The sequence below is a fragment of the Coloeus monedula genome, assembly GCF_965178545.1.
Source record: "Coloeus monedula genome assembly, chromosome: 18".
Classification (NCBI taxonomy): Eukaryota; Metazoa; Chordata; class Aves; order Passeriformes; family Corvidae; genus Coloeus; species Coloeus monedula.
In genome coordinates this window covers 13,868,259-13,888,399 of record NC_138798.1, presented here as the reverse complement: position 1 = coordinate 13,888,399, position 20,141 = coordinate 13,868,259, and the positions used below count along the sequence as shown (strand labels likewise).

Genomic DNA, 20,141 nt, shown 5'->3' with positions numbered 1-20,141 from the left:
TCCCAATGAGGTGACACATTTCTGAAGGCTGTAGGTTAAAGACTCTTTTGAAAAGCTCCGAATCCTTAATCTGAAGTGAAAAGTTCTCACTGGAGGACCTCGGGGTGGGTGGTGACGAGCGCAGGAAAGGGCCCTGCGTCAGCCGGGGCTGTGGGTAAAAAGGGCCGGGGAGGAGAGGCGAGGGCTGGAGCAGCCTGACGAGCCTGGTAAGGCAAATCTGCACAGCCCTCGCTGCAAAAACCAGCACAAAGCAAACCCAAAAGCACGGGAACAGCTGCTGCCGAGTCCTTCGTTTCTAAAGAGGAGCAAGGAGGCAAAAATAATAGGACAAAAATAATCCACCCCGCAGCAGCAAAGCCCCTCGGTGCCGCCCCGCAGGGTGGGGGTGGGAGGAGGCTCCAGTTCCCTGCTCCCACCTCAAAAAAACAGGGAATTCAGGCACCCCACAGGGAGGAGAGAGCGGTGAGCCCCTCCTGAGGGCAGGGTTAGGTGGGATTTTGGGAAGGAATTGTTCCCTGCGAGGGTGGGGAGGCGCTGGGATGGAATTCCCAGAGCAGCTGTGGCTGCCCCTGGATCCCTGGCAGTGTCCAAGGCCAGGTCGGAGCACCCTGGGATGGTGGGAGGTGTCCCTGCCCATGGGAATGAGGTGGGCTTTAAGGTCCCTTCCCACCCAAACCATTCCATGATTCCATATCCTGGCTTCTTCCAGCCGGGACGGAGCAGCAAAGAGCAAGGAGAAGGTGACAGGGGGGAAGGTGAATCCCAGCCCCAAATACAGCCCAGCAAAATAATAATAATAATGACAATAACAACAAAAAAGCCTTGAGTGAGGCTCACCTCTAACTCAGCCCCGTTTGGCTGATTCCAAACAGCTGCCGTGGATCTTTCCCAGCCCAAATCCCAAAAAAAAAGGGGGACAAACAAGAACTCAAGAGACAAAGCTGTGGGAATTCCCCCCTTTTCTTCCCCAAACCTGACAAAAACCCTCTGCTCAGCCTTCCCACCAACTGAGGAGAGGTTTGCAGGTGCTGTTCCAGGAATTTGGATTTATTTCTGGCACAGCTTTTATGGGATACTGAAACTGCTGGAATCTGAAGGTGTTTAACAGCTCCTTCCCAGCCAAGAGAAGGAAACCCTGTCCCAACCCACTCTGCTTTGAGCCAACAAACGCCAGCCCGGCCAGGAGAGCTCGGCACGGAGCCCCAGCAGCAGGTTTGGATACGCCAGGCCCCAAAAAAGATTTTAAAACTCAGCATTCGGCTTTTTGGCCACCTCCAGGCACAGCTCAGGGGCTCACCTGGGAGAGGTTCAACAGCCAAATCCTGCCCCATGTGCAGCCCCCGGGACTCCACACTCCTGGGAGCAGGACTGGTCCCAGTTATGGGGGGGAACTGGGGCTCAGCAGCTCACTGGGGTCACCCCGGGAGCCCCTCCAGCACTGGGCACCCCATCCCTGTGCAGGGTTGGGATCTCTAATGAGGTGGATGGAGATTTTGTCCAAAGCATCCCTGACATGCCCTTGTGAGATCCCACGGGTGGATTTCAGCCCAAATCGCAGCTCCCTGTAGTTATCCCGCCCATTCCAGCCACCCTCTTCCCACAGCTCCCAAACCCATCCTATTTCTGAGGTCTCCCATTGAATTTAGTGGGATTTGTCAGGATGAGGCAGAGGGATAAAGCCCGGCTGGATGCACCCTGCTCCCATAGGAAAGGGACATCAAAGGGATCCCCAAAAAGAAAGTTCCCCAAAACCTTCCAAAATCTTGGTGCTGTTGGAGAAGGGAGATTGTGCCTGTGTTTAAAATCCGGAGGATTTCCCCCTCTGGATACATCCGGAGGGTGGTGGCAACTCCACCAAGGGTGGAAGTGCTGCCCAGAAATTCCAAACAGCTGCTTTTGGGGGAGACTAAAAGATGTTTTCCTCCAGCCATGGATAAATCCTAGGCAGGGAGAGCATTCCTGATCCCTGGAAGTGACCAAGGCCAGGCTGGACGGGGCTTGGAGCACCCCGGGATAGCAAAGGGTGGGTGGAACGGGATGAGCTGTGAGGTTCCTCCCATCCCAAATCATTCCATGACTCCATGCTGGGCACGCACAGATCTCCCCGATCCCACTGCCCGGACCTGGATCCGGGTCAGTTCGCCGCGGGAGGAGGTGGAATCCTGGGATATCCTGGCTCTCCATGCCAGGAAAACACGGCAGGGCCCCCACTTGGTTTCATTTCCAGGCTTTCCTTGCACCTTAACGCCCTCCAGCTCTTGGGGATGGCTCATTCCAGGCTGGGATATTCCTGGGGAAAAGCCTGGGTGGGAGGGTGGAGCCCCACAGGCTGGACAGACCCAGCCCCACAATGTTTTTCTGGAAGAATCAGGAACAGGAGGGAGGAGAGGTGCTCAGGAGAGCCAGCATCCAAACCACTCCATTTTTAATTTAATTTTATTATTTTATTTTATGTTATTTTTTTTATTTTTAAATTTTACGTTATGTTATTTTATGTTTTTTATTTTATTTTATTTTTTAATGTTATTTATTTTATTTCATTTCATTTTATTTTGTGGGTTTTTAAAATGTTATTTTATGTTATGTTATTTTATGTTATTTTATTTATTTTTAAATTTTATGTTATGTTATTTTATGTTTTTTATTTTATTTTATTTCATTTTTTATGTTATTTATTTTATCTCATTTCATTTCATGTTTTTTTAAAATGTTATTTTATGTTATGTTATTTTATTTCATTTTATTTCATTTCATTTTATTTTATGCTTTTTTAAATGTTATTTTATGTTATTTTATTTTTATTCTTTTCTGTTATGTTATTTTTAGCAATGTTATTTTCCCCTCCTCATCCCAGGGCGTTTTGCAGCAGGAGCAGCTGATGGGCTGGAAAAAGGCTGGCAAGTTGGGAGTTGGGAGGTGCCCATCCATGCAGCCCAGGGGAGGGATTGGAGGTAAAAATGCAGTAAAACGGGAAAAACAACCTCACAAATAACCAGGCCAGCCAAGCACTGCCCCATGAAAGGCTGGAAAATAACCAATTCCTCCCCAATTCCCATTTAAAAAATGGGAAGCAAAGGATCAGGGTCAGCCCCCAGCTTCGCAGCACCCCCGGGGCCGAACTTCCAAGGGAAAAATAAAAATATCCCAGCACTTCCCTGTTGTTCCTCACGTGGCTGCTGGATGAGAGGCAGAGCCCAGGGGTTCCATGGGACCACCAGGAGCAGGGGGAGGCTGGCAAACTCTCACCCCAATGGAGCAGCCAGAGCACGAGGAGCCCAGCCTGGGGCTGGCAAACCACAGCTCCTGTTTGCCACCGAGAGAGACAAAATCCGAGCGAGAGAGACCAGGAAGGAAAGGAACAAACCCCGGACACGACCGGGATGGAGCAAGAAAGGGGCTGGTACGAAATGCTGGATCTCTCCCTGCTCCTCGGGCTGCACGGAGCATTCCCAGCCCCACTCTGCTCCCCAGGGAGCCTTCGCACGCCTCGGAGACGGATTTGGGAAGTTTGGGGACACCCGCGAGCGGATGGGGGAGGGAGGGAGGGATGTGGGAATGGCAGAGGCTGGGATTGCACTGGGGCAACACTGGGACCGGTACTGGGAGTGTGGGAGAGATGCATCCAGTGGGATCCCAGCACCGGAGGACCTGGAGCTGCTGGAGGAGTCCAGAGGAGGCCCCGGAGCTGCTCCAAGGGCTGGAGCCCCTCTGCTCTGGAGCCAGGCTGGGAGAGCTGGGGGTGCTCACCTGGAGAGGAGAAGGCTCCAGGGAGAGCTCAGAGCCCCTTGCAGGGCCCAAAGGGGCTCCAGGAGAGCTGGAGAGGGACTGGGGACAAGGCATGGAGGGACAGGACACAGGGAATGGCTTCCCAGTGCCAGAGGGCAGGGCTGGATGGAATATTGGGAAGGAATTGTTCCCTGGGAAGGTGAGGAGGGGCTGGGCTGGAATTCCCAGAGAAGCTGTGGCTGCCCCTGGATCCCTGGCAGTGTCCAAGGCCAGGCTGGACATTGGGGCTTGGAGCAGCCTGGGATGGTGGAAGGTGTCTGGAATGGAATGGGATTTAGGGTCCTGATGATCTTTGAGCTGACCCCAATCCCTGCCCTGGATTTTCACCTGAACCCCACAGTTTGCCCAGGCCAGGGGTCACATTCTCCTCTGCCCTGCCTCACTCCAGGGCCAAAGGTGTCCCAGGGAAGAACCGGGACAGGATCGGAGCTGCCCCAGCCCCGAGTGATGGCCACACATCAGGAGGCTGCTGACTTTTCCCTGCTGAAGTTACAAACCAGAATAACCCCCTTTGGACGCCTCTCGGTGTTAATTCCCCTCTCCCACAAAGAAACCCCTGCCTCTCCAGAGGCTGTTCTCCGTGTCTCCCTGTTTCCCCTTCCTAAGAAGCCTCTCCCACCTTCTCCAGACTCTGGAGTGATAACACCACCTCAGAGGTGCTTTTCCTGCTCTCAGGGTCCCATCCTGGGACATCTCAGGGCAGCCTCTGGCCCCAAGCTTGTCTCCCGGGGTGCAGGAATGAGCCACAAGAACCAGAGCTCCTCAAACCTTCGGTGAAACCAAGAGAGAGGAGGCTGAACCAGGCTCCCCCTCCTCTTTTTCTTGCTCTCTCTTTATTTTTTTCCTTCTTCCCCCCGCCTCTCTCCCCGACCTCTTATTCCCAGTGGCCAAGAACATTTAGTCTGGCCGGGAAAAGGAAATCTCATTACAGAATTACGGTTCATTTAGCAGGTCCCACTGGAAGCCCTGCAATAACCACTGGCTTCCTAACAGGATTAGCCGGTGTCTGAACCTCCCGCTCTCCCTGCAGGCATCTCCCTGCCCCAAAAACCCCAAAAAAACCCCACAGAAAACCACGATTCAGGTGGATGCAGGGAAGGGAAGATTGAGGGGAGCCGAAGGATTTGTTGGTGTGAAGGTGGGCACTGCCAGCAGAGGTTATCCCAGAGTTATCCCAGAGTTATCCCAGAGTTACCCCAGAGTTATCCCAGCTTCTCCAGCTGCAAATCCCACTCAGCTTTGCTGTCTCGACCTCTCCCAACCTGTCCATTCCCCCGCAGTGGTGTGAACTGGGGAGGTCAATGTGGGACACACCAGGAACACCCTGGATCCCACAAGTGCCGCTCCTGGAAGCTGCTTCAGCTTCTCCTGGCATCAGTCTTGGAGTCTGCGCGGTTTTTGGTTGGACACACCAATTCCTGGCATCAGCTCTTGCTAAGAGGGTGGGAAAATCTAATCCAGAGGAGAAGGTGAGGAAAAAACCAAATGATGCTGGGTCAGAACAGCCCAGAGCAGCTTTGGCTTCAGTGAGGCTGAAACCTCCCTGCTCCTCCCACCCCCGTCCCCACTTGAACCAGGAAAAGTGGGTGAAAGAGCGAGAAACTCAGGAGCAGGATTCGCCTGGACTGTCTGTTTTTCAGAGGAGGGAGAGGTTTAATCAAAAGGAATTGGGATATTCCCATGAAATTCCTCATCTATTAAATTCCTACCATAGAATATTCCTATAAAATAGGAATACTCCTATTAATTACTAAAACAGGACATTTTTTTGACCAAGTTGGCCAAGCCTGGGCTCTCGTGGCCTTACTCCATCACTCCTCATCCTCACTCCATCCCTCCTCTGCTGACTGCACCAATTTTCGTGGGGAAAAGGGGGATTTATTCCCTGCACCCCTTTGTCCGGCAGGGCCCCAGGACAGCCGAGAGCTGTGGGGTCGCTCCCTGTGGTCACTTTGTGGGGACTCTCCATGGAGCAGCCTCTGGATTGGGGCAGGACTCATTTAGGGTGTCCAGGGACACCCCAAAACCCACAGAGAGACCCTTCCCAGAACTCCACGCTTTTATCCGAGCGCGTTCCCCACGGGCCCCACGCTGCCAGGTTAGGAAACGACATAATTAATGCACACGTTAATTGAAGGGTTGAGGTTCAAGGGTTGCCACCCACTGCAAAAACGCACCCAAAGATCCGAGCCCCCGAGTCTGCCTCGGGATAATTCTTCAGCACACACGGAGTGGGATCTATCAATGATAATAAATGGCAATAATAGTAATAATAAATGGTAATAATAAATGGTAATAATAAATGGTAATAATAAATGGTAATAATAAATGGTAATAATAAATGGTAATAATAAATAGTAATAATAAATGGTAATAATAAATGGTAATAATAAATTGCAATAGTAAATAGTAATAATAAATGGTAATAATAAATAAGAAATAATAAGAAATAAGAAATTGATATAATACTACTACTACTACTGATAATAATAATAAAATAAAATACAAAGTGTGTCCTCAGCAAGGGGTGGCCACACTTTTGGGATGGATAACTCTGGGATGGAAGGGGGGTGTTAATTATAATTAGGCTAAAATCAACTGAATTCACCCCTGGAGAGTTCATCCCTCGTGTGAGAGCTGCTCTGAGCTTTATCAGCTCCAGGGTCCCATCAAATTCCCCTCCCTGCAGGGATTTCAGAGCCTGGCCGGGTGTCCCCACTCTGCTCCACCCTCTCTGCTCCATCCCAAGCGAGTGCTTCAGGCTGCAGATTGCGTTTGTGGGGAACCATCACGGAACAGGTTTTGGGGACGCTGACCCCATTCCATCCAGGGAGCAGCAGCTCCATTTCCCTCGGCATTCCTGCGCTGTTATAAACCGATGCTTCCAGTTAGAACGTGAATTGATTTCCCGGTTTTCCCGAATTCCACCAGGGCAGATTCCCCACCCCACGGAGCTCCTTGAGGACCATGCCCACGGACCCCACGCGGGGTGGGAGCCCCGGGAGGTGCTGGAGCCCCCACAGCCCCGGCGCTCCCACCTTTGATGCTCTGAACGAGCTGGGGATGGCTGAGACGCATCATTAGGAGGAAATGAAAGGCCAGGGTGGGTTGTTTTTCTCAGGGATGAGCCCTGCAGCTCCCACGCTGTTCCAGCCGAGGTTTTCCAGCGTTAACAAGACTTCGTCTGGAGCTACAGGGATGGGCTGGCCCTGGAATCGCTGTGTGGGCAGGGGTTAAGTGCTGGGGGCAGCAGCAAGAGGAGTTTGGGCTCGAAGGGCGCCAGGGAGCTCCCCGTGAAGGCAGCAGGGATCCCGGAGGGCAAAGCCTGGGGTGAAGACTGGGAAGGGAGGAGGGAGGGAGGGAGGATGCAGAGAGCAGGGGAAGTTTCCCTCACGGACACTCTGGAATTCAGCTCGCAGCAGCTCCTGAAGCCAAGAACTGAGGCCAGAAGGGACGAGGCGTTTCTGGAGCTCATGGGAGCACAGGGGCTGGGATTGTCCTGCCGGGAGGGTGCAAATCCCTGCTCCAGACCTTCCAGCACAGCTGGATCCTCCCTGGAGAGGGGAGGACAGATGACCCCTGTCCAGCAGCGAGGATGGGCAGGGAAGGGGCAGCCTGAGCCCTTCCAGAGCTCCAGCCCAAGGATCTCATTCCCTCAGCCCAGAAATCCCCGTGGTACCCCTCACCGTGGCTTTGGGGAGGGTTTTCATCCCCTTTTCCCTGAGCTGGCCCAGAGCTGTGAGTGCCCTGCCTCCCCCTGGCCCTTCTGCAGGGCCCCCTGAGCACCATTCCCAGCACCGCTCCCTCCTTCCACTGGCAGGACAGGAATGGCACTGGGAGAACTGGGAATGGGCAAATCCAACCTTTTGGCAGGGCATCACCCCAGGGGAGAAGGGGGCAGCAGCTCCTGACACCCAGAGCGTCCCTGCGGCTTCGCCCCCGCCCCTTTCCCGTTTCCCCTCTCTCCTTGTTTGTTTATTTGGCCATCCGAGCCTCCAGCAGCAGCCACGGGGTCTGGCAACCCAAAACTTCCCCTGGGGAAGAAGTTCTGGCATCCAGCGGCCAAGTCGGGAGACTCTGGAAAGTTGCTCCGAGCCTGTCTCATCTCAGGGCTTGACATATCGCCGCTGTCCATTTCCCTTCCCAAGGAAATCTGATTTGTTCCAAAGTTTATAGTTTCAGTGACCTAATCCCAGCATAGCTGTTCCTGTTTCCCTTTAATTTACTGCCGCAGCTCGTATTAATTGATGGATTGCAGAGGGTTTGAGCCAAGCTAATTGTTTTAGGGGCAGAAAAAAGAAGGAGAAAGAAAGGGAGATGTGAGGTCCCTTAGTGGATTACGGAGGGATTCGGAGGGGGAAGCGGCGGCCACCGGGAAAAAGCTCCAAACAGGAGCGGCCGTCTGGAGGCTCTCCAGGCTTGTGCTCGCTGCAGCCGGGAATACCTTCCCTGGGATGACCTTGGAGCGGGAGAGGAGGGCTGGGATGGTTCACCCCTCTGGCTCTGCCCTCACGGAGCTGCTCCTGCCCCTGGGTGATGCTGGGGACCAGGGGAGCTCCCCGAGCCCAGGGAAAAGGGAGATGTCACCCATCATCCAGCAGGGATGATGGAGCAAATCCTCCTGGGAGCCGATCCCACCCGTGAGGGATGTGGCAGGCGCTGGGAGCTGCCAGCAGGGATTTATCAGGTGGAAATCATGGCCAGTGGAGCTGATCCCTTCCCGGGAGAGGGGAACGGTGCCGCGGATCAGGAACAGCAGCTCCTGTGAGACCTCACTTAAGCCAGGCCTTGGACAGAGTCCTGTAGTGTCGGAGAATGGAATCCTGGATCGGTTTGGGTGGGAAGGGACCTTAAAGCTCATCCCATCCCACCCCTGCCATGGGCAGGGCCACTTTCCACTATCCCAGGGTGCTCCGAGCCCCAATGTCCAGCCCGGCCTTGGGCACTGCCAGGGATCCAGGGGCAGCCACGTCTCACCACCCTCATCCTAAAAAGCACCTTCCTTGTATCTCATCCAAATCAACCCTCTCCCAGTTCAAATCTGGGAGATATGAGCTGGGTCCAGTCCCATGGAATCCTGGGCCAGGAGAGGAAATGGAATCTCCTCTGCCTTCCCTCATCTCCCTGCCCCCATCCCTTCCATCCCTCCTCTCCATCCCATCCCTGGGAGAACCAAGGCAGAAGCAAAACCAGGACCTCTCCAGGCAGCGGAGAATCCTTCTGAAGATGGGGGTGCATGGAGGGGACGCCCCCGGAGCAAATCCCAGCTCCCACGAGTCTCCAGCACCCTCTGAACCACGGCATCACCAAAGTATTAAAGTCTTCCAGGCGAGGATCTCTCTCCTTGTTGTTTCCCTGGCCAAACCCCTTCCCTTCTCCATAAATCAGCCCAGGCTCTTTCAGCACCGCTCTCGCAGAGAGGTTGATTTACTCAGGAGCAACACAGGGAGTTTCCAGATTCACACTAATTGCTCTCCCAAATTACTTAATAGTTGAAATTGCAGTCCTCTCTTTGGAAATCATCTCAGACAGCTCAATAAAAAACTATCAGCGGAGAGACAACTGCAAATTGATAAAGTCTTTGAGACGAGGGTAATATCATTGTTGTCTGGCAAATTTATTCCGCTGAAGCCCAAACGAGGAGGATAAACAGCCTCGCTCGGCGAGGAAGACACCGCCCGCTCCCGAGTTGCTCAATTTTCTCTTCCAGAGCTGCTCTGATTGCTCGGAGAGAGAAGAGGCAGCGCTGCTGAAACCAGGCAGCCACTGCAACGCCCGCGAATAAATCGCTCCAGCCTTTCCCTCGCCGAGGAGAAACAGAATTGACAAGAAATAGAATAATAATTGTAATAATAACAACAGAAGTGCTTGTGCTGGCTCTGGCGGGAGGCAGGGGCTGCTGCTCCCCTCGGGGCTGTGGATTCGGGAGCTGGCTGGTGGCCATCGAGCTCCCGCGGGGCTGAAATTGTCACCCAGGAGGGAAGGGGAAAACTTGTTTCATTTTGGCCGCTTCCCAATTTCCCGGCCGCTCCGGGGGTGGGAGGGGAGGGAGGGCACGGGGGGGGCTGGGGCAGGGCTGGGGGTGCTGCTGGTGGGGCACAGCCCCATCGAGGAGGCTTCAAAGGGGCAGGACCGAGCGAGGGGGGATTTGGGGGGACGCTGTGCCCAGGACGGGCGCACTGGGAGCGGCTCTCCTCTGCCGTGCAGCGTTTTGGGGCTCTCCCATTTGGGGAGCTTCTCCTCTGCCGCGTGATTTTGGGGCAAGAAGGACCTCAGGCTCCTCATCCCGCGGTGACCCCGCATGCTGACAGGGACAGCCCTCCCGGGCCCCCCGTTCCCACCCAGCCGTGCCCGTGGCGAAGCCCCTTGCCCTCTCGGAGGCCAAAAAAGCCGCTCATTTCTTCTGGTTTTAAATCCATTTCTGGAAGGTTTGGCAGGAGGGCGGTGGGGGAACAGGGTCGTTGTCACCACTGACTGATGGGCAGCGGTTCAGACCCACAAACTCCTTCCCCTGCCGTCCACAGCTCAGGGCATCACACCAGAGACAGCAACGAGAAACTCCTGGCCTTAAATGCAAAATACTCAACGGAGAGGCCCAAAACCCCCCATTTTTTTCCCAGAGAGCAGCGTGGGAGCGAGGGGGTTACGAGGAGCCGCTGCCCAGCACGGTGCCAGAAGCCGCAGGGATTTGAGAGCCGGCCCGGCCGATGGCTGCCATCTGCTCCTGGCACCTCGTGTCACTGCCGGAGCCCGACAGCGCCCGAGAGCGGCGAGAAAACAATCCCAAACCCCAGCCAGCCCCAAAAGCAGCCCCAGCCCCGCGAGCCCCCGCCGGGGGAATCGGGGCAGCGAGCGGGGAGATGCCGCGACCCGGCCGGGCGGGGACACATTCAAGCTGCTGGAGCCCTCCGGGGTGTTTAAAGAGCTGTGAAAGCCTCACGGCCAGGGCCGTGTCCCCCTGTCCTTCGTGGGGTGACAGCGGGAGGGCGGGGAGGAGGCTGGGGGGTCCCCGTGCAGCCTCCCCCACTTCTGGCACCCAAGGGTGCCCCGAAAGCAACAATTCCCTGCAGAAACCCCAGCGCCGAGCGATGCCCCGGGGACCTGCGGGAGCTCCTGGCGCTGCGGAGGGAGGGCTGAGGTGGCAGTGCCCCGTTAAAGGGCACTCGCGGGGCGACCCGCGGGGCCGCGGCTTTGATGCCACCCCAGGCGCGGGGAAGAGCGGAGATCCATCCCCATCCCTCCGGGAAGGCGTCCAAGGGAGGCCGGCTTGGCAGAGCGGGCAATTAAAGGCAGGACCGGGCGAGCGGCGGCGCAGAGCCGCGGCTGCCACGTCCGGGTGACCTCGGAGCCGCGGGGGAGAGCGGCCGCGTTTCCTGACCCACATCCCAACCCCCCCTCGGGGCTCGGGGAAAGAAAAACCCTTTAAAAAAATAAATAAAAAGAAGTCTCATTCATCATTCAGCCTCTGTTTGTTTTCTGCACTCCGCTAAGCTCAAACAAGCAAAACAGATTAGCTGGGCTCATTTGTTTCCTACTTAATTACACCTCTTCGCTGCTGATGTAATATTTCAAGATTTGGGTTGCTAGGGCTGAAAATCCACCTGCCCCCTCCCACACCCACCTTGGCTTTTCATTCCCATCATGAAAAAGCCCAGATGGGGATTTTTTTCGGAAAAAACTCCCCTAATTATTGAGGAATTCAAGGCTCTGAATGCAGAAGCTGCCAGCGAGCGCTCAGGTTGTCAGAAGCAGATGGACGCCAGCTCCAGCTTTTGATCACAGGCTCGGAACCCCTCCCCGAAAAAACAGGGAGAAGGGGGGGAAGGACCCCCGCATCTGCAGCCGCACACGGCCGCGGATAACTTTAGTCATTCCCCCTCCCTCTCCAGGATTGCTTTGGCATCAATAGGACTTCCCAGGAAGCCGGAGCAGCTGCGGTGCCGACGCAGTTCGCAGGATGAGCTCCGTGCTGGAGGAAGGAGCGCACGCCTCCCCGCAGGAGATGCTTCCCTTCCCCTCTGGATGTTTTTCCTCCTCCCCTCCCCACAGCCGCACCCCACATCCCTGCAGGTGCCCGAAATCTGCTGTGCTTTACCCAAAGCAGAGCACGGCCCTGCCAGCCCGTGGCACGGAGGAGACGCCGAAGGTCCCCCAGGCGCAGCAAGGTGCACCTGGGAGGGGCTTTTAAGGCTGTCGGTGCCTAAAAGGGTCCTGCAGACCCCAGCCAGGAGGGAGCTGCCGACCTGCTCCGGGTGCTGACGGCATCCCCAGCCCACCCCGGCAGGGCCAAAGGTGCGTCCAAGGCGAGGAACAGGTGGAGCAGGCAGAGGGTTGGAGATTGGGAATGATCCCCCTGGGATTCCCAGGCTGAGAGACCAGCAGGGAGATGAACAGATCCCCCCCGATCCCATCCCGAACAAACCATCCTGGAAAACTGCGACTCCCGCTTCGCTGGCAACCAGAGCCATTCCCACTCTCCGGGCCGCGCAGAGCCACCCCCACGGCGTGTCCCCGCCGCCCCCAGCCTTACTTGTGTCCGGAGAGAGCCGCGGAGAGGCCACCGGGCATCGCGCCCCGCTCGCCCCCGCCGCAGCTGCCGCCTGGCCGGGGCCCCGCTCCCTCCGCCCCGGGCTCCGGGTCCCGAAAGGAAGAGCAAACAAAAGGCACACACCGAGGCCATGGCTCGCCCAGAGGCAGGGGCTGGCCGGAGCCAGGGGAGGAGGCGCTGGGCAGCGGCAGGAAAAGGGCTCAGCCGGCGCTGGAGCTGCGGGAGGGCTGCGTGAGCCGTGCCCAGCCGGCTGCGCGCTCCCCGCCGGCTTTCCCACGGTGGCATTGCCCCTCGGCGGGTCCGGCTGTGTCCTTGTCCTCTCACCCTGCTCATCGGCCCAGCCGGGACATCCCCTGTGGCTCGCCAGGGTTGGGACCGGGGGAAATCGCTGGTGCCTTGGGGGTGACCGGAATGCCCGCCGGGCACCGGGCACCTGGCACCGGCCGCAGCCCCCGCGGCCACCGCGGCCACCGGAGGAGTTGGGTTATTCAGTAACTTTTAATCTCCCCAGCTGGAAGCTGCTCCACGCCTGCCTAACCACAGCTTCCACACGAGTTTCGGGCGTTTAGGGGGGCTGGGGGTTGGGAAGGAGGGCGAGCATGGGAGATGCTCCGGGGTTCGGTTCCAAACATCCAACCCACGGGAAAAGCAGGGAGAGCCCAGCAGCCCCTCAGGGCCGCGGGCACGGGCGGTCGGGACCTTCCCTTCCCCAAAATGCTTTTCCCAAAGGTGCAGAGCAGGGAAAAGGGCTTTTCCACCCCCCAGCCGGGCCAGGCCAGGCCTTTCTGCCCTAAACCACAGGAATTTTATCCGTCTGTAAGGAAAGGTTGATTTTTTAACCCACCCCCAGCGGAGCGGGCAAGGAGCTCCTGTCCTTGACGCCGCAGTGGGGTTTTGTTTGAGGTTGATCGGGAGATAACGGCGCTCTCCCGGCGTTTGGAAGGGGTTTCCATTGATTTTTCTCAGCTCCAAATGGAGGGAGAGCAGAAAGGCACATCCAGGCTCCTCACCGCGACCTCAGCGCCTCGTGTGCTGCAAAGTCAGGCGTGCCCGAACAATTAGGGCTGCTGCATTAATTAAAGGAGTCCTTGGAGATTAAATCATCTCCGGGGACCCCGTTGTCGCTGTCCCCTGCAATTGTCCCATCCAGCGTCCACCCAGCAGGATGAGCTGCACTCCAGTTCAGCATCAGGTTCTGCTGCAAAGCCCCTGAACATCCCCAGAAACAATTTTTCTTTAAACTGAAGAGATTTTAACCCCAACGAGAGCCCCGAACAGGGAGAAATGAGCTTGACCCGCCATTGCACCAACACGGCCGTGGCTCTCTTGCCCAAAAGCCTCAGTTCAGCTCCGAGGAGCCAAATCAAATCAAATCAAAATAGTTTTGGGTGTCACATCGCTGCTGTCAACACCTCCAAAGCAGGTTCCTGCCACACTTCACACAATCCTTCCCATCGTGAGGTGACTCGGACACAGCTCCTGAGAGCAGGAACCCTGCGTGCCCTCGCTCCAAACTCCACTTTTATCCATCTGGGAGCCATTGAATCCGGAATTTTCCTTTCCCAAAGCCAGAATCCATCCCTGCTGTTCTGCCCCAGCGCTATTTAACCAACAAGTCTCCACGGGAAGGATTTTTGAGCAGCCACCTCCCAGCAGTGGCATCGGAGCAGTTCAGTGGTTCTGAAGCCCCAGCTGGGGTTTCCCAATCCCAGATTCCCAGGATCCATCCCCACACACCAACCAGCTTCATGGAAGCGAGGAGGGAGCAGTAGGAAAAGGGGCTGTGACTGCTGGACAGGCCATTTTTCTGGTTTTATAATTGAATTTGTGAGGGGCTTGGACATCTCCAGCAGCAGTGGAGGGATGGATGGATGGATGGATGGATGGATGGATGGATGGATGGATGGATGGATGGATGGATACCCTGGAGCTGCAGCCAGGCAGGAACACGCAGCTCCCACCAGGGAAATTACTGGTTTTTGCAGCTTCCCAAATATTTGAACCCTTCACCTTTCCCCCCTTATTCCCACAGCAAGAGCGGTGTTTGGATCCACAACAATTCCCATCTTCCTTCAGGAGCGCAGCACAACCTTCCCAGCCACTCATTCCCTAAATTCTCCCCACAACAGCCACCCCAGAGCATGTCATCCCATCCAGCAGCATCCCAAACCCCTGGCACACGCGGATCCAGCCCGGAGCATCCCCCCCAGCCCAGCCCGGATCCCACTCACCACTGCATCCAGGGATGGCCACGGTGTTGTTTCCCAGGAAAAGCGCTCCCGGGGTGCTGCTCCGTGGGAGGCGTGGGAGCAGCTCCCGGGGCCAGGTGTGTTGTATTTAAGCTCTGGGATGGAGCAGGGATAATGAGGCCATCAATCCATTTCCCTCCCGGCGCCTCGGGCAGGGTTTGCTCCCAGCCAAGCCCGGGGGGTGGGACCTGGGGAGAGCCCCTGGTAGTGTCTGCCCGGCCATGGGGCAAGGAATTCCCGCTGCCAGAACCAGGGAATTCCCAGTGCCAGAACCAAGCAATTCCCATCTCTCCCACTTCCCAGCTCTCTGGAGCCTCCCTGCACCCCTGTGGAGATCCATGATGTGGAGATCCAGATGGCAGAGCCATTCCCACCCGGCAGAGCCGTGGTCTAGCTGCTCCCAAAGCATGGATGCACTGCTGGAAATGCAAAATGAACTGGGAAGCAGCCAAATGTTTTGGGGTTTGGGGGGCTCAGGGGCTGATCCCCACGTGGGAGGGATCATTCCAGCAGCAAACCCCCCCATGGAAGGGGTGAGCAAGGAGCCATCCCCATCCAGGGTGCTGGAATTGGGGATGAACAGAGCAAGAAGGGTGGGAATAAGAGTTTCAGGAGGTTAAATCCCAAAAGGGAGCTTGGCCACGTGGAGGAAGGACTCATCGTGCTGAGCTTTATCACCCATGGGATTTGCAGGGCCGAAAATATCCGAAACCCAATCCAGGGACATCAATCCCAGTGTCCACGAGCTGTCGCCTCCTGCAGCCCCCCGGGTCACGGGGCAGCAGCCAAGGCCACGATGTCACTGGACACAGAGGGACAGCAGAGCCCCACGTGCCACAGCAGCCAGCAAAGCAACCTCTGGAAAAACCTCTGGAGAAAACCAGGTACTCCTGGAGCGAGATTTTCCTTCAGGAATCCCGCCGGGAGCCCCCAGCACTGCGGCACGGCTTGGGGGAATTTGGCAGAAGGAGCTTGGAAAAAATGGGCAGGAATGGTTTCCAGCCCCTCCCTGCAGCATCCCAGCGCTCCCGGACAGCGATCCCACGTGGAACCAGGCGCTGCCAGGCCCTGCCCTGCTCCAGCCGCCAGCCCAGCTCGGGGCTGTGGTGCCCCGTGGCCGTGGGGCTGGAGGAGGCTGGAGCTGAGCTGTCCCCGCAGGAGCTGCCGGCCAAAAAGGATGGGAGGAGAGGCCGAGGGCTCGTCCACAGTGCCTGGCGCCTTCCAGGGTGCTGGAATGTGTCTCTCCACCAGCTGGAAGTGAGCCGGGGGTACCACGGAGCACCCCTGCCCCATGGCTGTCCCTAGGATGGGGGGCACAGGGATTTCCTCACCCTCTCCAGAGCCCCTCGGTGATATCTGGCACCCCGAGGTGCTGGGGAAGGTCACCCACACCCCGGTGGGACAATTCCCCTCTGGGACAACTTCTGCCCTCCGGGTGCCCAGGCACAAACCCTGAGTGTGGGATTATTTCCCTTCAGCATCCCAGACCCTTCCCCACCCCACAGGGAGCTCACAGCACACCCAGCGTGCCCTGAACCCCTGCCCACCCCTCAATCCAGGCACAGAAAGCCACCCTGTCCTCAAAAACCCCAGAATAAATAAATAAATCTCTGTGGGGCGCGGGAAAACCTTCAGCCAGTTTTTCTACCTGCTGCTGCCCAGGGCTCGGCTCTGCTCTCCGGAGGAGGCCGCGGGTGTCAAGTTTAGGGCAAAAAGCTGGGAATTGAGAATCTCTCCTCCTTCCCAGAGCTGCCAGGAGGGGAAAGGGTCCCGCGCTGGGAGCCCGGCAGGGGCTCGGTGTCTGCAGACACACGGGGGGTCAGGTTTCTGTCCCCGAGGGCAGCATAAAAATAGAGGTGAGGAAAGAGAATCTGCTGAGCAATGGGCCAGCGGGAGCGGGGGGACCTGGAGCAGGGCAGCCCCTCCCCAGCGGGCGAGCGGGAGATGCTGGGAACCCCCGGGGACCGCCCCCCGGCTGGAATTAATCCCGCTGGGAGCCGAGTCTCTCTGCAAAGCGGGATCAGCTCCGCGCTGGCTCAGAGCGACAATCCTGTTAAAGGATGGCCGGGTGGCCACGACACAAGTGGCCAATTAGCCCGGGCTCGGGCAGTCGCTTGCCCGGGGCTCCCCGGGGCTCTCCCCGAGGCTCGAGCTGGCCCAGCGCGTTCCGCTCCTGGCGCAGAGCAGCCCTTAATGAGCTAATCAAGCCCTAATGAAGAGCTGGAGGTTTACCTAGGCAGGACCCCCCCCGGACAGTGCTGGGGTGGCTGCGGGGGGCTCAGCCCAGCCCGGATCCCCAGAAAGGACCGGCCTTGTGCTCACTGCGGCTCCTGAGAAAGCCCAGGCGAGCCTGGGGAGGAAACATAAATCGGAGCTCCGAACAATGCCCCATTGTCGGCTCTGCCGCAGCCCCGCGAGGGAGCCCGGCCCGGGCAGGACCGGCACGGGCAGGATGGGCCGGGGCCGGCTCAGGGCTGTGGGGCCGCTGCCAGCCCCAGCCCGGCTCCCAGAGGATCTGTGGATTGTCCCACTCTGCCCTCCCCGGCACCCCCGGGGACTGGCGGCAGCCCTGGCCGCGGGCACCGCTGGTTCTCACCGTCCCGGCTCCGGGCTCGGCTCCTCGCCAGCCTTTTCTTCCTCTGATCCGGAGCGGAAAGGGGAACCCAAAGCTGCCACGGTGCTTGGGGCCAGCCCTGCGGGGACAGCGCTGGGTCCCACGGCGAGTAAAGGTTGTGGCCACCGGCCAGGTCTAAGGGCCGCACCTCGGCGTAGCTGAGGGTTTAAGTTCAGCACAATAAAAGGCTCCATTTGGGCGGAGAATTAAACAAATCAAGGCAGATTTGTGTCTCTAACAAGCCCCGTGTGTCCGGAGGGAGGGTGGGTGACCCAGGCAGCACTGGGACACCACCGGGACATATCTAGAGCCACCCTCCCTGGTGGAAGCAGAGGTGGTTTGTAATCTCCAGCATCACAACCGGCCCCAAAAGTGTCACAACCCTAAAGCAAGCCCTGTTTGGTGTTGGTGCATCCCGATAGTGCCAGCACCGCCACCAGCGTCCAAGTGGGAATGACGCCGTGGGCTCACCCAGCAGCAGGGACAGGAGAGCTGGAGCTGCTGGCCTGGGGGCTGAGCTCCTCTGTCACTCGCTGCGTTCATCCGTTGCCTGTGAAATATTAATGGCCCGTGACTCATCCCCAGGCAGGAGGAGGTGACGGCCACGTGTGCGCATTCCTGCGCCTCTCCCTGCGCACGCACGCACGGATCCACGCAAGGATGGATCCAAAGGCATCCCCGATCCTCCAAAGCCGCCATTAAAGCTGGATTGGGGAATATTTTGCACATTCCTCCCCGTCCTGGTGCTGGCATCTCATTAACCACACGCCAGGAGCGAGCTCAGCCTCCCCGTGCTGGGCTTGGCGGCGGCTCTGTTCCTGGAGCTGGGGTCACCAGGGCTGCCCAGTTGCACACCAGTGCAGACCAGTTACCCTCCAGACTGGTGGCAGCCCTCCAGATTTACCAAGCAAGCCCCTGTTTATTGCATACCCAGGAGACGGTGACACCACGGTGACCCCAGCGAGGGAGGCAGAGAGGGCATCGAGTGGTGGCTCTTTCCCCCCAAATCCCTCGTTTCTCCGGCTGGGAGAATCCATCAGCGCAGCCCCTTCCCAAGAAAATCCTCCCGGATGGCTCCGACCCTGCTCCCCGCCCGGGCTGAGCCTGGTTTAATTGGTTCCCAACTCCTGCAGGCTCTGCAAGATGAAAAGCCCTCGACAGGAGAAGTGTGGAGCGTTCATGGTTTATTAATGGACCAGCCATCATTATTTTACCTTTCAAGTGCTCGGGCGACGGCGAGGAGGGAAGGAGAGGGGGGAAAACCGTGTGAACTTCCCAGGATTTTCTCCTCCATCTCCTGGGTACCCCCAGCAGCCAGCACCGGCGCCGCTTTTCCAGAGGGGCCGTTTGGCAGATTGATGGTGGCATCCCAGGAAAACAGCGTGGGAGAAGCAAACAAGCGGAGCAGCAGATGCCAGGAGCCGCCAGTGCTCCATCACCGGGCTCAGCCATCCCCGCGGGGCCCGGCTGCGGAGGAGCAGCCCCCTGGCTCTCACCCGCTGAGCTGGGTGGAAATTTATCTGCTGCCAGCCCATAATGTGCCCACTTCCCAGGTTTTCTGCTGCTGTGTCTCCCATCCAAGGGTTCGCTGGGAATTATAATCCCCAAAGGGCTGGGCTGGGAGCTGGCACGGTGGGAGAGAGGGAAAAAGGGGTTTGGCAGTGCTGGACCAGGCAGAGATGGTCCCAAGGCTCTGATGGACTCATCCAGACCCCCCCCCCCCACGGATAAAAAATCCCGGGATATGACGAGGAGAGGACGCGGAGCAGCACAGGGCAGGGCAACGGTTTTTTTCAAATGTGTTTTGGTTTTTTTGGGTTGTTTTTCTTTTTTTTATTGGCATAAATAATTCATACACTGTCACCTCACCAAACACTGCACGAGAAACCACGGGAACAAATGGCTATCCAGGTCTGCAGGTCCCAGAGATTCGCACCCAGCCAGACAGCGGAGATTAGAAATTACTTTCTTCGAGTGTAGAAAACGTTAGAAATGTTCCTGTACAAATTTACAGCGGGGAGAATCCATCGTGCCTTTCTCAGAAATTCCTTTTTTTTGTTTGTTTTTTTTTGTTTGTTTGTTTGTTTGTTTCTTTTCTTGTTGTTGGTTTTTTTGTCAGTCGTTTGTGGGGGTGATTTGTATTTTCTTTATTTCTCACCAGCTTCTTTTTTTTTTTTTTTTCCCAGAGGTTTGTTTTGTTTTTTGTTTTGTTTTTTTTTTTTTTTTGCAACAACGACAACAAAATATATATATATATATATATTTATATATATATTTATAAAAAGAAAAAAAAGGAGAGGTGGGGAGGGGGCGGGAGGTGGAAAGGGAACTGAAAATCAGCTCATTCTGCGGAACTACCACGGAGAAAACGAAGCAGGCCAGCGAGTTGGGTTGGGAACTGTACAGGGTTTGGGGTCTGTATATATCTATATACATACATACGGAGATATGTATATATATCCATATATACCCTATGTACAAGGCGAGGGACACGGGACTTTACAGGGACCTGAAATTAACGGCGGCGCTCGAGGCTGACCAAGCTCTTCCCCCACCCCCCCCCACCGAAAGGGTCGCTGTTGGCAACAGGAAATGGATAAATTCCAATAAATTCGGAGAAGTTCAAGTAAACTCGGAGAAGTTCAATTAAAGTCAAGCGGTTTAAAATGGATAAAGGGTGGAGAAAGGAGGAAGGGCTCGAGGCAGGGCACTTGGGGGGCAGAGAGAGGCTCGTGGCACCACCAGCACAGAGCCCTTCTCTTCACGCAGCCAAAGAGGCCAAGATCCAGGCACTGGCTCGTCCGTAAAATCCTAAATTGGCACAGGGAGGGGTTGGATTGGGTGTTGGGAGGGATTTTTTTCCCTGTGAGGGCAGGCACAGGGTGCCCAGAGCAGCTGTGGCTGCCCCTGGATCCCTGGCAGTGCCCAAGGCCAGGTTGGACAT

General features: G+C 56.7%; 1 protein-coding gene across 2 annotated transcripts in view; it reads right to left on the bottom strand.

Moving 5' to 3' along the window:
- Nucleotides 1–12,391, bottom strand: part of NOS1 (nitric oxide synthase 1) — a gene marked incomplete at its 3' end in the record, with an annotated part of 63,612 nt that extends 51,221 nt beyond the window's left edge. For both annotated transcript variants that reach the window (XM_082293326.1, XM_082293327.1), the window contains exon 1: nt 12,317–12,391. The remainder of the gene's footprint in view (nt 1–12,316) is intronic.
- Nucleotides 12,392–20,141: the final 7,750 nt, after the last annotated feature.